The sequence below is a fragment of the Podarcis tiliguerta genome, assembly GCF_965153285.1.
Source record: "Podarcis tiliguerta genome assembly, chromosome: 1".
Classification (NCBI taxonomy): domain Eukaryota; kingdom Metazoa; phylum Chordata; class Lepidosauria; order Squamata; family Lacertidae; genus Podarcis; species Podarcis tiliguerta.
The window spans coordinates 100,089,282-100,100,694 of record NC_139534.1 but is presented as its reverse complement, the minus strand read 5'-3'; the positions used below and the strand labels follow the sequence as shown (position 1 = coordinate 100,100,694).

Sequence of the window (11,413 nt, the reverse complement as noted above, 5' to 3'; positions counted from 1 at the left end):
ACTGTGAACTTGTAAGAAGTGGATGTACTGGACAGCAGTCTTTTACAAGTAGAGCATAAAGGGAACAACTGTTCTTAGCACCTGTTGTTCAGAGTTAGTATAGTATATCTAAACATGGATATTTCATTCATTTACAGATTGGTACCCCTCTTTTCTAGTGTTCTCAAAGCAGCTCTCAATGTTCATAAAACGCCATGGCTGCATTAAAAACCCTGTTTTTAAAACAAAACCAGACCAGCTGGAGCAGGCACTTTGAGGTCTTCACCTGCCTGTCCTGGTCCTTCCTACAGGTTTTTGATGGGTTTGTGCTGTGGGAGGGAGATGGTCCAGAAGAAGCAGAAGTCTCAGGGTGTCCGCCTGTCTCCCTCTGATGGATTTATCAACAGGTATTTCTTTAATGGGATGTGGGTGGTGCTGTGGGTTAAACCACAGAGCCTAGGACTTGCTGATCAGAAGGTTGGCGGTTCAAATCCCTGCGACGGGGTGAGCTCCCGTTGCTCGGTCCCTGCTCCTGACAACCTAGCAGTTCAAAAGCACATCAAAGTGCAAGTAGATAAATAGGTACCGCTCCGGCGGGAAGGTAAACAGTCTTTCCATGTGCTGCTCTGGTTCACCAGAAGCGGCTTAGTCATGCTGGCCACATGACCCGGAAGCTGTACACCGGCTCCCTCGGCCAATAAAGCGAGATGAGTGCCGCAACCCCAGAGCCGGTCATGACTGGACCTAATAGTCAAGAGTCCCTTTACCTTTACCTTTATTTATTTAATAAAGTTGCTTAACTTGTTTAAGGCCATCCATTATCTCCTCACCACCACCGCCTTTTGAAGACCTCTCATATTCTTATGGCATAGGTTTTCAAGATTCAAAGGGCACAGTCCTTCTCAACATACACAAGAAACCACCAGATCCCTATATCCAGTTGATGTTCACAGATGATACCCTTTGTTTTTGGAAGCAGTGCAACATATTAGAGCAGAAATAAGGATTGATAAGAACTCCTCTCCCACATCATGACTTGTGCTGTCGTAGCTGCTAGTCTCATTTGTAGTGTCCAAGAGCAGGAACTGCAGAGGCAGCTCAGAAAATGCTCAATGGGAAAATCCAGAAATGGCATCTACACACAGAACATTCTTTTTTGCATAAGAAATACCCAGAAAATGAAAGCCTCTTTTCAATCACTAAATTGGAGCAAATGTATATTAACACGAGAAAAACCCGCTGAATCAGGCCAATGGCACATCTAATCCCATATCTTGTTCCTCAAAATAGCCAACCAGATGCCTGTGAGAAACTCGCAATGACAGGAGTAAAGGTAATGGTAACAGGACGCCTGACCATTAGGTCCAGTCGCGGACGACTCTGGGGTTGGGGCGCTCATCTCGCTTTATTGGCCGAGGGAGCCGGAGTACAGCTTCCGGGTCATGTGGCCAGCATGACTAAGCCACTTCTAGCGAACCAGAGCAGCACACGGAAATGCCATTTACCTTCCTGCCGGAGCGGTACCTATTTATCTACTTGCACTTTGAGGTGCTTTCAAACTGCTAGGCTGGCAGGAGCAGGGACCGAGCAACGGGAGCTCACCCCGTTTCGGGGATTCGAACCGCCAGCCTTCTGATCAGCAGGTTTAGACCACAGCACCCAACTTGCAATTTCCAGCAGCTGATATTCAGAAGCAGAGCATGAGACACTTAATCTCAGGGTCGTGGGTTTGAGCCCCACGTTGGGCAAAAGATTCCTGCATTGCAGGGGGTTGGACTAGATGATCCAACTTTACAATTCTGTGATTCTGACAGAGGGTGTAGAACAAAACCATTGTGACTTTTAAAGCCATCCAAGTTGTTATCTATCACTGCCTCCTGTGGGAGCAAGTTCTGTAGTTCATAACTATGTGTTACATGAAGAAGTGTTTTATCTGTCCAGAATCTTTATTACAAGTAGTTTTCACTCATATTTTGTAAATTTATGTGAGCCTACAGGAGAAGACAGGAAACTGATTTAGTTAAGCTGGTTCTAGGGTATAGGTAATTATACTGAATGCATTTAGGAAGAAGATACCATCTCAGTTCCAGGGAATTTAGAAAACTGCCATGCCACCTCTTAAAGATTAAGTGCAGCATAAAGTCAAGTATAAACAACTTGCACTTTTTATGTAACCACTGAAGTTAAAAAGCAACTTCCTGCCTTTATTTTGCTGTGCTTGCTCATCCCTCCTAATGAGTTGCCATAGATGTTAACTACAGGATGTTGATTCAGTTATCAAGAGACATAATTATAAGAAACAATTCATTGTTATATTTAGAACGTGTGGATCTGCATTAGTTTTCACATATGGGGGGGGGAGAATTTCTATGCAGTAAATATATTAGCAGTGGAATGAAATTTTACATTTTTTAAGTCCAATTAAATATTTATTTAATTACAGGTTACAAAAAAGGGTTTCCTTTCAGTTTATTTCAGTGGTTGTAGAAATTTGTGTATTTCTTGACTCCCAAAGCAAGGTCCCATTTTCTTCTTTCCGATCAATGTTTTAAGACTTACCGTATGCCTAAGCTTAATTCTTGATGCTAAAAGTATAATCCTGGTGGGATTTGAGTCGTGGGTTTTCTTCTATTTATTTAGTTAACTAGTTGTATGTGTGTGGTTTGTTTCATTTTGCAAGTTGTTTTCTTCTTTGGCCACTCATACAAGTATATTTTAAAAATTTAGGCCATTGTAGTCCCAATTCTTTTTCACTGCTTTTGATTTGCTCGCACCAAAAATGTGAGTGCACATGACTATTAACAGCAGCAAATTAGAGCTGGAAGTGGAATAATTTATTTAATAGATTAAAAGAGATGTTTTAAGACCGCCTACTTTACCAATAACAGAACTATAAAGGACTGTTGTAACTGTACGATGTGACACTTTCAGCCTGACTGAGGGAGGAAGATTTAGTACTGCAGTTAAAAACCAACTCAAAAAGTCACCATTACTTTTTACTGCATGGAAACTAGACATTCGTTCGCTCCACTTCTCTCATTTTCTCTTCTGTCTGGCCTTTAAAATTCCTTTTAATAGCAAAATGTTTGGTTCTTTGCATTTATCTTTATTTATGAACACCTATCAGTCAGTTTACTACCTAAAGCTAAATTGAGCTAGGTTTTTTTAAAACTGTTTTTCTCCAAAATTAGCTAAAGCACAGCAAGAACATTTTGGCATCCTGTGAAAAGCTGCATGTTTGAGAGGGAGCTGCCTGGACCTCCTGAGAAACACCAGACCTCCCATCTGTTCCTCTTGAATTATGCCAGTGCATCTCTGATAATGCCTCTGTGCTATTAGCTCTAATCATTTAACACCAGCATGGATGCAGGAAGCAGATTGAAGTGATAAATGCCAGACATAGTATGGTCTCATTCAATATGTAAATGGCTCCCATGCCAATTGGTTAAGAGAGTGCTCGTGCTAAGCATATTTCCACACAGGATTTGAGGAGTTTGAAGATGGCGAATATTTCCAGCTGAAATAAGCTTTTAGTTAAGGAGGCAAGGACTGCTCAGATTAAGATCTCCCCCGCCTTCCCCCCTCTCCCCCCCCCAATAAAAAGATATGAATTGATTTGCACCTTAGGTATACTGCTGATGAATACTATGGAAATTAAAAGGTATGTGTATGATATATATACTGTATACAGTGGCACCTTGGGTTACAGATGCTTCAGGTTACAGACGCTTCAGGTTACAGACTCCGCCAACCCAGAAATAGTACCTCGGGTTACGAACTTTGCTTCAGGATGAGAACAGAAATCGTGCGGTGACAGTGTGGCGGCAGCGGGAGGCCCCATTAGCTAAAGTGGTACCTCAGGTTAAGAACAGACCTCCAGCACGAATTAAGTTCTTAACCCGAGGTACCACTGTATATAGTTCTGGTCAATTACCAGTAGAGAAGATAAAAAAAAACCAAAGCACATAAAATATGTTAAGTATATGCTTGTGCTAAATGGTGCATGAATGGTGCTTTACAGATGCACTTTGAAATGACAATATAACAACTTAATGCTGCTAGATTTTTGCACTTTGTGTTTTATATATGTAGGCCCTACAGTAGGGGCTGAATTGTGGTTTGTTGCTGGGTATCTACTAAGGTGGCTTTTGGGGTGGGAGGTGGGGGAGCGTTATCTAGATCATCTGTACCTTATTAGAAGGTAAGGTAGCTGAGGTTCTTAATAGGGTGAATCTCGCTACTGAAGTGAAAATAACACCTGGTTGTAGCTGTGGAATATCATCAAAACCATTATGACTTGGCCCTTGAGCCCCTTTGAGTTATGTGCCTGGGAGGAAGGGAAGTAGTATGGGTGGGGATGGGAACAAAGTTGTCAACTTTCCCCTTTTTTTAAGGGAAATCCTATTCAGAATAAGGGAATTATGGGTGGGATCTCAGTGGTGATGGGCAGGGGAGCTATGGCATTGCAAGGCAAGTGTGAATATTCAGAAGAAGAGGCATTACCATCATAAAATCATTAACACTTCTTAGCTGCTTCCCAGAATGCAGAACTGGGATGATAATGTCAGTTGTCCCTCTCCTCCAGCAGTGCTGCTGGTAAATGCCAGGCTGGTCATGAACATGTTTTATGTGTTTTAATCTGTGTGACAAAGATATCTGCAAATGTGACCCGAGGCTGGCATTTCAGGTTCAAAATCTCACCCAATCCTTCCATAGGTTTTCACACAAACATCTATAAAGATGTTAGGATATGCTCTGAGGTTGATATCTAACTCTGAACTTGAGACTTCACATGCAACATATGTTTGCAACGTAATTCTCCAAATGCCTACTTAACCTCTGCGCCTACTTAAAAAAAGTGGGAACAAAAATGTGTATATTATCTTGAATAATGTGATAAATTACATTTGGTGTTCATGATTAGAACTTTATGGAAGAACCAAGCTTGAGCCCCACACCCATTCTAAAAGTCCAGAATGAATAATGTCTTTCAGATACTGTGCTTTCTTTGTTTTTATGCATTCATAATTGTCATTTTGCTTCCAGCAAATCAGTTACTTTCTTTACTAGTTGATGTCATAACTCATGCTAGTGGTAATCCACTTGACACAAATCTCTTCATTTTTCAAAAATCTCCATCTGTGATTCAGGCTTATTGAAATAGCAAAATGCAGAATATTAATTTTCTGCTCTGCTTTGCTGGTAGTGAGGATGATGACAACAGAAAGCTTTTATATTTGGAAATGGTACCCATGAGAGCGGAACATGGCTGTGTACTGGATTTTGTAACTAGAGACTGAGGATATTGGACTTCGAGTAAAAGAACAAAACAAAAACAAACTAGATCCAACAAGCTTCAATTTTGCCTGTCTCTGCTATAATCTAATCCCTTCTTTGATATAGAAACATAAAAACAACTGATTTTAAGATGCATGAAATAGGCCAGATATAAGTTGATTATAAAGAATAAGGAAGCGCCCAGACATCACACTAATACGTACGACTTCCTGGGAAGACATAAAGTACTGTAATAAACAATCGTTTGTAGAACTGTCAATGTACTTCTTGTCAGGACTCGGGGCATAGGCCTATGGCTAGGGATGGACAAATCTCCAAATTTTGTTCCTCATTTCTAAAATCTTAAATCCAGTTCTTCACATTTTTGGAAGAATTTGTGAATTTTTAAAAAACCTCCTCATGAAAAAAATTCAGCATTCAGTGTGGGGATTATGTAGATTTGAATGAGCCCAGCCTGAGCTGAGCATAAGTGGAAGGTTATGTGTCAGGTTCCACATGATTAAGTGGGCGGGCAGTGGTATGGCAAAATGTCCTTGCACTGGAAGTGAGACATGTGGTGAAAACATCACATGAGTCTTTCACCATGTACCCAATTTAGTCTGAAGCCATGAACTTCAAAGGCAGGCCATTGCTTCAATCAGTTGACAAAGCAAGTTTGTCACACTGAATACCTTATGGGATATTCCTGCACTACATTTTCCACTTTGTTTTCTTCTTGTAGTGATATAGCTGGTCCACAGGGAGGCAATAGAGATAAGGAGATAATTCCTTAATTTATTTTAAAGGGAAGTATTTGATTTAACTTTCCAGATACCAAAAGTGCCAGAAGTTGAATAATTAAGCCTTCAGTTTTATTGAACTCCTTAGGTTTTGAGAAGGGAAACAATGTCAAGGCAGTTTTGTAAACAGAAATGTATTTAATATAGTGAAATATAATATTAATAGATTAACAAGTACAAATTATGAATTGATATTTTAAAAACTTTACAATGTTCTATGTTCAATAACTATATTTGATTATAATCAGATTGATTAATGTTGAATTGCTTTCCTTGCTGCATTAATTTTTCAATTGTTTAAAGAACTGTGAAATCATAGTAGGATCATAGAAAGGTAGAATTGTAGAGTTGGAAGGGACCCCAAGGGTCATCTAGTTCACCCCCCTGCAATGTAGGAACCTCAGCTATCCAAGACAGATGGTCATCCAACCTCTGCTTAAAAGCCTCCAAAGAAGGAGAGTCCACAATCTCCTGAAGGAGACTGTTCCACTGTCAAACAGCTCTTACCATCAAAAAGTTATTCCTGATGTTTATTCGGAATTTCCTTTCTTGTTGCTATCTGTGGTGGGAGCTTTCTTTCTGATATTCACTACTTTTGTTTGTTCAATGTGCTGCATAATGATTCTTGCACAGTACTGCAGAAGGGAATAGCAAACAGCAGGTGCAGAGAGGCGGCTTTGATCAGGCTGTGGCATGAATAAAGAGGCAGGAATAAACTTCACTTGCCCAACCCTGCACTCAAGAGGTTGCTATTTATACTACAACAACAAAAACCTTGCATGTTAAGTGCATCCATGCAATTCATGTCATATATAGGTTGACCCTTGCAGAGAGCAGCTTTGAAAACAGTGACCACGTGAAGGGCCTTAATTCAGAGACAGAAGAAAGATCAGGACCAGATTTACATATGTACAGTATGTTCTCATGGATATAAACTCACAATGTTCACAGTGCAGACGTCCCAGAAATCAACAGATTGGTGATACAAGAATGATAAGAGACTGGAAAAGGCTTTGTATCCCAAAATCTTGTTTTTAGCATTTATTGAAATGCTGTTTGAAACCTTAATAAATTTTTATTAATAAATGTGCATCCTGATTTTCAGAATGTTTCCCCTAAGTTAGTGAACATTTAAGTTAAACATAAGCACATAACATACAAAACTTTCCAATAAAACACAGAAAAAAACAAAATACTGATAAGTGAAATGCTAGAAACCAACAAATAGTAAAAAAAAGTAGACGCTCAGATTACTATAGCCAACACCAACAAAATAAAACAGACTTGCAAACTAAGTCTTCCTTTGAGATACGGCCTGCAAAAAAAACAGAAGTCTCCAGATATTTTCAGAAAGCCTTCAGTGTTGTGATCCTGCACAGCCTGGTTGGCAATGAATTTCAACATACTTTATCAGTGTCCTCAATATAATGAGAACAAAATGTTCATCAAATTGTGCTTTTGATAAATGCCACATATATCTCAGATTGTCATAAAAGACTTAAGGCCAGAGTAAATGCCAGTCATACATAATTGCTCTTATAAAAAGCAATTCCTTAAATAAATGAACGGACATTTGCTGGGATAATAATTATGCACTGGCTTACAACAAAGGCAGCAGCAAATACACACACACACACACACACACACACACGAGAGAGAGAGAGAGAGAGAGAGAGCGAGAGCATAACCAGCTTCAGGAATGTGTCTAAAGCTGGAGCAAGCGGAAGCATGTGTGTACCAATGCCAGTCAAAGGAAGAGAGAGAGAAGTAAGAATTCCACATGCTTCATCCTCTCTAGGAGAGGAGGGGAAATGACATAATATAGAGCCCTCCCTACCAATTGTACTTCAATGGTCTGAGTATCTGCCTATTAGCAATATAGCTCTGTGGACTAGGCCCCTTCTCATGTTAACTAGCAATAATATGCATTTGTTAGGTTTGGCTGCTAATGTCCCACAAACTGAACCGAAGTCATATAAGGCTTTGTAGGGCGTGATAACCAGTGCTTTGAATCATGCTTGGAAACAGACCGGTAGAAAGTGGTGTTGTTCTAACAAGGAGTTTCTGTTCTCCCTTTGACCAGCTCTCTGTTCCCAAGTACAGGGACTGACTCATCCCCCTTCACCGAACTACAGCTAAATACCACTTTGCAAACTCTTTTGGAAATTGTCAAAAACCCTAAGTCAAAAGTTCCACAGGGCATACACAGCTATTGTGGTTAGGCAAGCCAAGCTGTACTACATAAAAAGTGTTAGTCATCCTAGAATAAGTGTGGTTCTGCATTCACAGAATGATTGTAGGTCATCCTCTTGCAATTCCTGATTGGCTGGAATCAAAGGTGACGCCTTCCTCATCACTTCAGCTCTTCGGCCGGCACAAGCAGGAAGTTTAAGCAGGGAGTTCACTTCCTGTCTGCTGGACTCACAAGCTTGAGGAGGCTACATCTATAGAACGTTTGCTCCATTATAGATTCTTTTTTAAGCAGAAAAAGATCCTGTCTGAAAGATGCTGTTAGTTATGTCTGAAAGTGGAAGTTGAGCAGAAACGGCTATATAAAGACTAGACTGATGTTTTCAAAAACAGTGCACGATCAAAACCTACATTGCATACAGTCCTCAGGCAGAAACCACAGCAACATGACTAATCAAAACATTTGAAGAATGTAATAGTCAACCTTTAACACACTTCTCATTGCAGCACATTGCACAAGCTGGTGAATGGTAAACAGTGTGCTTTACAGCTGACGTAGCTGCACTTGTGATTACCGGGATCCAAGATTACAGACAGTGACACGATGGAAAAGCCACAAAGTTGACCCTATGTTCAGACATGTTCTAGGATTTTACAAGAGCCAAACTGAAAGAGAACTGCTGGGATCTTAATATGAAGTTTCACCAAACCCCCCTTTTTAAATGAAAAAGATTTAAAGCAGGATTTGCTTTTCTGGATAAAAGTCTTTTTCAAGAAGATGTCTGAAAAGCCATCTGGACTGAATAAGACATTACCGGTATACTGTGTAACCCTTTCAGTGGACGTATCAAGTAAGTAGCTAATCCTTTTGACTGTAACAAGAATAATCTGAAACAGGAAATGATTTTTTTCTGTGAAAAAGCACAACAGATTGAAACATTTGTTTCTTTAAGAAAATAATTTATATGGTGATTAATTTAAGGATAAGATGGAAAAGGTTAATGTTCTGCATTCTGTGCTAGGTATGAATAAAGCAGAAGTACAGAAAAACAACATTGCTAAACATTTGATCACAAGTATAATAAATGTGTTTTGTTCTTCTTACACTTGGAAAACTGTGTCATTCCAAGCCGTGTTGCTAAGATCTATGGGGTCATTTAGGGTACCTCTACCATGCTCAGATTTCTGAATCCTGGAATGGTTTGATACACAGAAGCATCAGTCATGCAGTGTTTTGAAATATGACTAATGAAAATGTTTATGTTAAAATTTAAAAATGGCACAAATTTAATTGGGAAAGTGTGTGAGGCAGGAACTGTTTTTGTGATATTTTGGGGGCACATAAATAAAACAAAAATCCAAAGGATTAAAATAAAAATATTTTGTATTGTTAATGCCATTTTGATAATTTATCCCCATTTGTTTTACTTTTTAAAACAACTGTATATCTTTTGAATAATGGCAGATTGACAGTCAAAAGTGACATGGTAAAAAGCATCAACTCCACAGTGCCTTTTAATTGCTTCACTGTAGACTATTTGGAATAAATGCTGATGCTTTCTATCCCAGGTAGGTTTTGCCCCATTTTAATTATGCATCAATAAATAAGATTTAAACTAAAATATTTTTCTGATAATCACTTATCTCCAGCTCTGTCCCCAACAGTGGGATCAAAATGTTTTCCACAAGGCTCACGCCTATCTATAGGCCCTGGTAACCTACTGCCTACTGCCTGAAATTTATTTTGGTTTAGAAGCCCTTAAGGACAAATGTTCCATTGGGCTTACCCTCACAAATTCCCCTCAAGCCATCAATTTACTACTCCCATCTCCATGTTTCACCAGTCCACCCAGCTCATAAACTAGTCTCCATCCATGGGAATACTATCAATCCTTTGTGTTAGGTTTAGGTAGTCAGGTTTGTGTCTTACCAGATTTAGTATTTAAAGTTAAGTTAATATTTACTGGTGTTCTGTCCTGGAACCTGAAACAGGAGCTGATGGCATTACAATCAGCTTCCCCCACCCTGATCATTAAAGAAAACCCAGAATAGCTGAATGGAGACTGAATGTGCTCTGTAGCCATGGAATGCTGACCAATGATGTGGGCAGGGCAGGTGATGGAAACTGGGTGGGAATGGAATGGACTATCCTGGAGGATGGCATAACTGACTGGAATACTAAACAGAACACTCCACACAGCAATGTCAATTTCAGTCTCTCTCTCTTTTCCTGTTTGTGGAAAAGATACATACGTGTTATTGGGTTTTTTTAAAAAAAGAAGTCCACATGAACAATCAGATGCATCTTTGTGTTCATATCTCCTAATAGACACATTTTTGTATGTTGTCCAGTATGTGGGATTTTTGCAAAATATTTAATGGAGTGTATTTTGCACATGATTTTCACCAGTATGCACTTTTGTGTGTGTACGTGGCATCACAACATTTGGAGAAGTACAAATTTCTGAGAACTGTGTTTCAGTTCTCATATTGTTTTCGGAAGCATGAATGTGGTAGGTTCAAAATAAAATGCAAAGTGAACTAATTTCCTCTGCCATCCCTAATCTCGGCTTTGTCTGACATACTTCACATCTTATACACATCTTATATTTTACAATCCACATATCTTCCCAATTTCCATTCAGTGGGAATTAAAATATAACTTCTTGTTGTTAAAGATCAGTATTATTTTACACTTATAATGATATTGACACATCACATGTCAGTCAGAGTAACTAAAGATTTCCTAAATGATGTCTGCCTAGGGCAGTGACATGTGACTGCCTGGTCCTGTGTGAGGTGGAAGAACTGCCATTGTCTTCAGGTTCTCTGCATACTTCCATTTTCCTGGTGACTACAGGAAGCATCTGCCGCACAGTCACCACTATTTAAATAAACTATAATCTTATGTTAATTATATTATTAACTTCTTTTGTGACTAATGGCCTCACTAAAAATGTCATGCAACTCTACAAAAAGAACCACTGTGATGACCCAGTGTGCCTGAATGTGGCCTTTTTTCACAGCAAATCACAGAGAGTAATTATATACAGAATGTTCTGAGTAGATGGTTCCTACTTAATGATGGATCTCAGAACCATAGATTACAGGTTTTAAAAAGAATGAGCTCAATCCTAACACTAGAATGACAGTTCAATTTATATCCT

The 11,413-nt window shown here is 39.3% G+C and overlaps 1 protein-coding gene and 1 long non-coding RNA gene across 32 annotated transcripts in view; one reads left to right on the top strand and one right to left on the bottom strand.

Annotated features, from left to right (window-relative positions):
* Nucleotides 1–11,413, bottom strand: part of LOC310683649 — a 32,243-nt gene that overhangs the window by 16,101 nt on the left and 4,729 nt on the right. The gene's annotated exons all lie outside the window — the stretch shown is intronic.
* Nucleotides 8,437–11,413, top strand: part of HECTD1 (HECT domain E3 ubiquitin protein ligase 1) — a 61,245-nt gene continuing 58,268 nt past the window's right edge. For 9 of the 31 annotated variants that reach the window (XM_083451732.1, XM_083451729.1, XM_083451713.1 and 6 more), the window contains exon 1: nt 8,457–9,097. The gene's annotated coding sequence lies outside the window, so the exon portion shown is untranslated. Of the gene's footprint in view, nt 9,098–11,413 lie in introns of all 31 variants that reach the window. The other 22 variants (XM_083451740.1, XM_083451735.1, XM_083451716.1 and 19 more) reach the window with 11 other exon arrangements.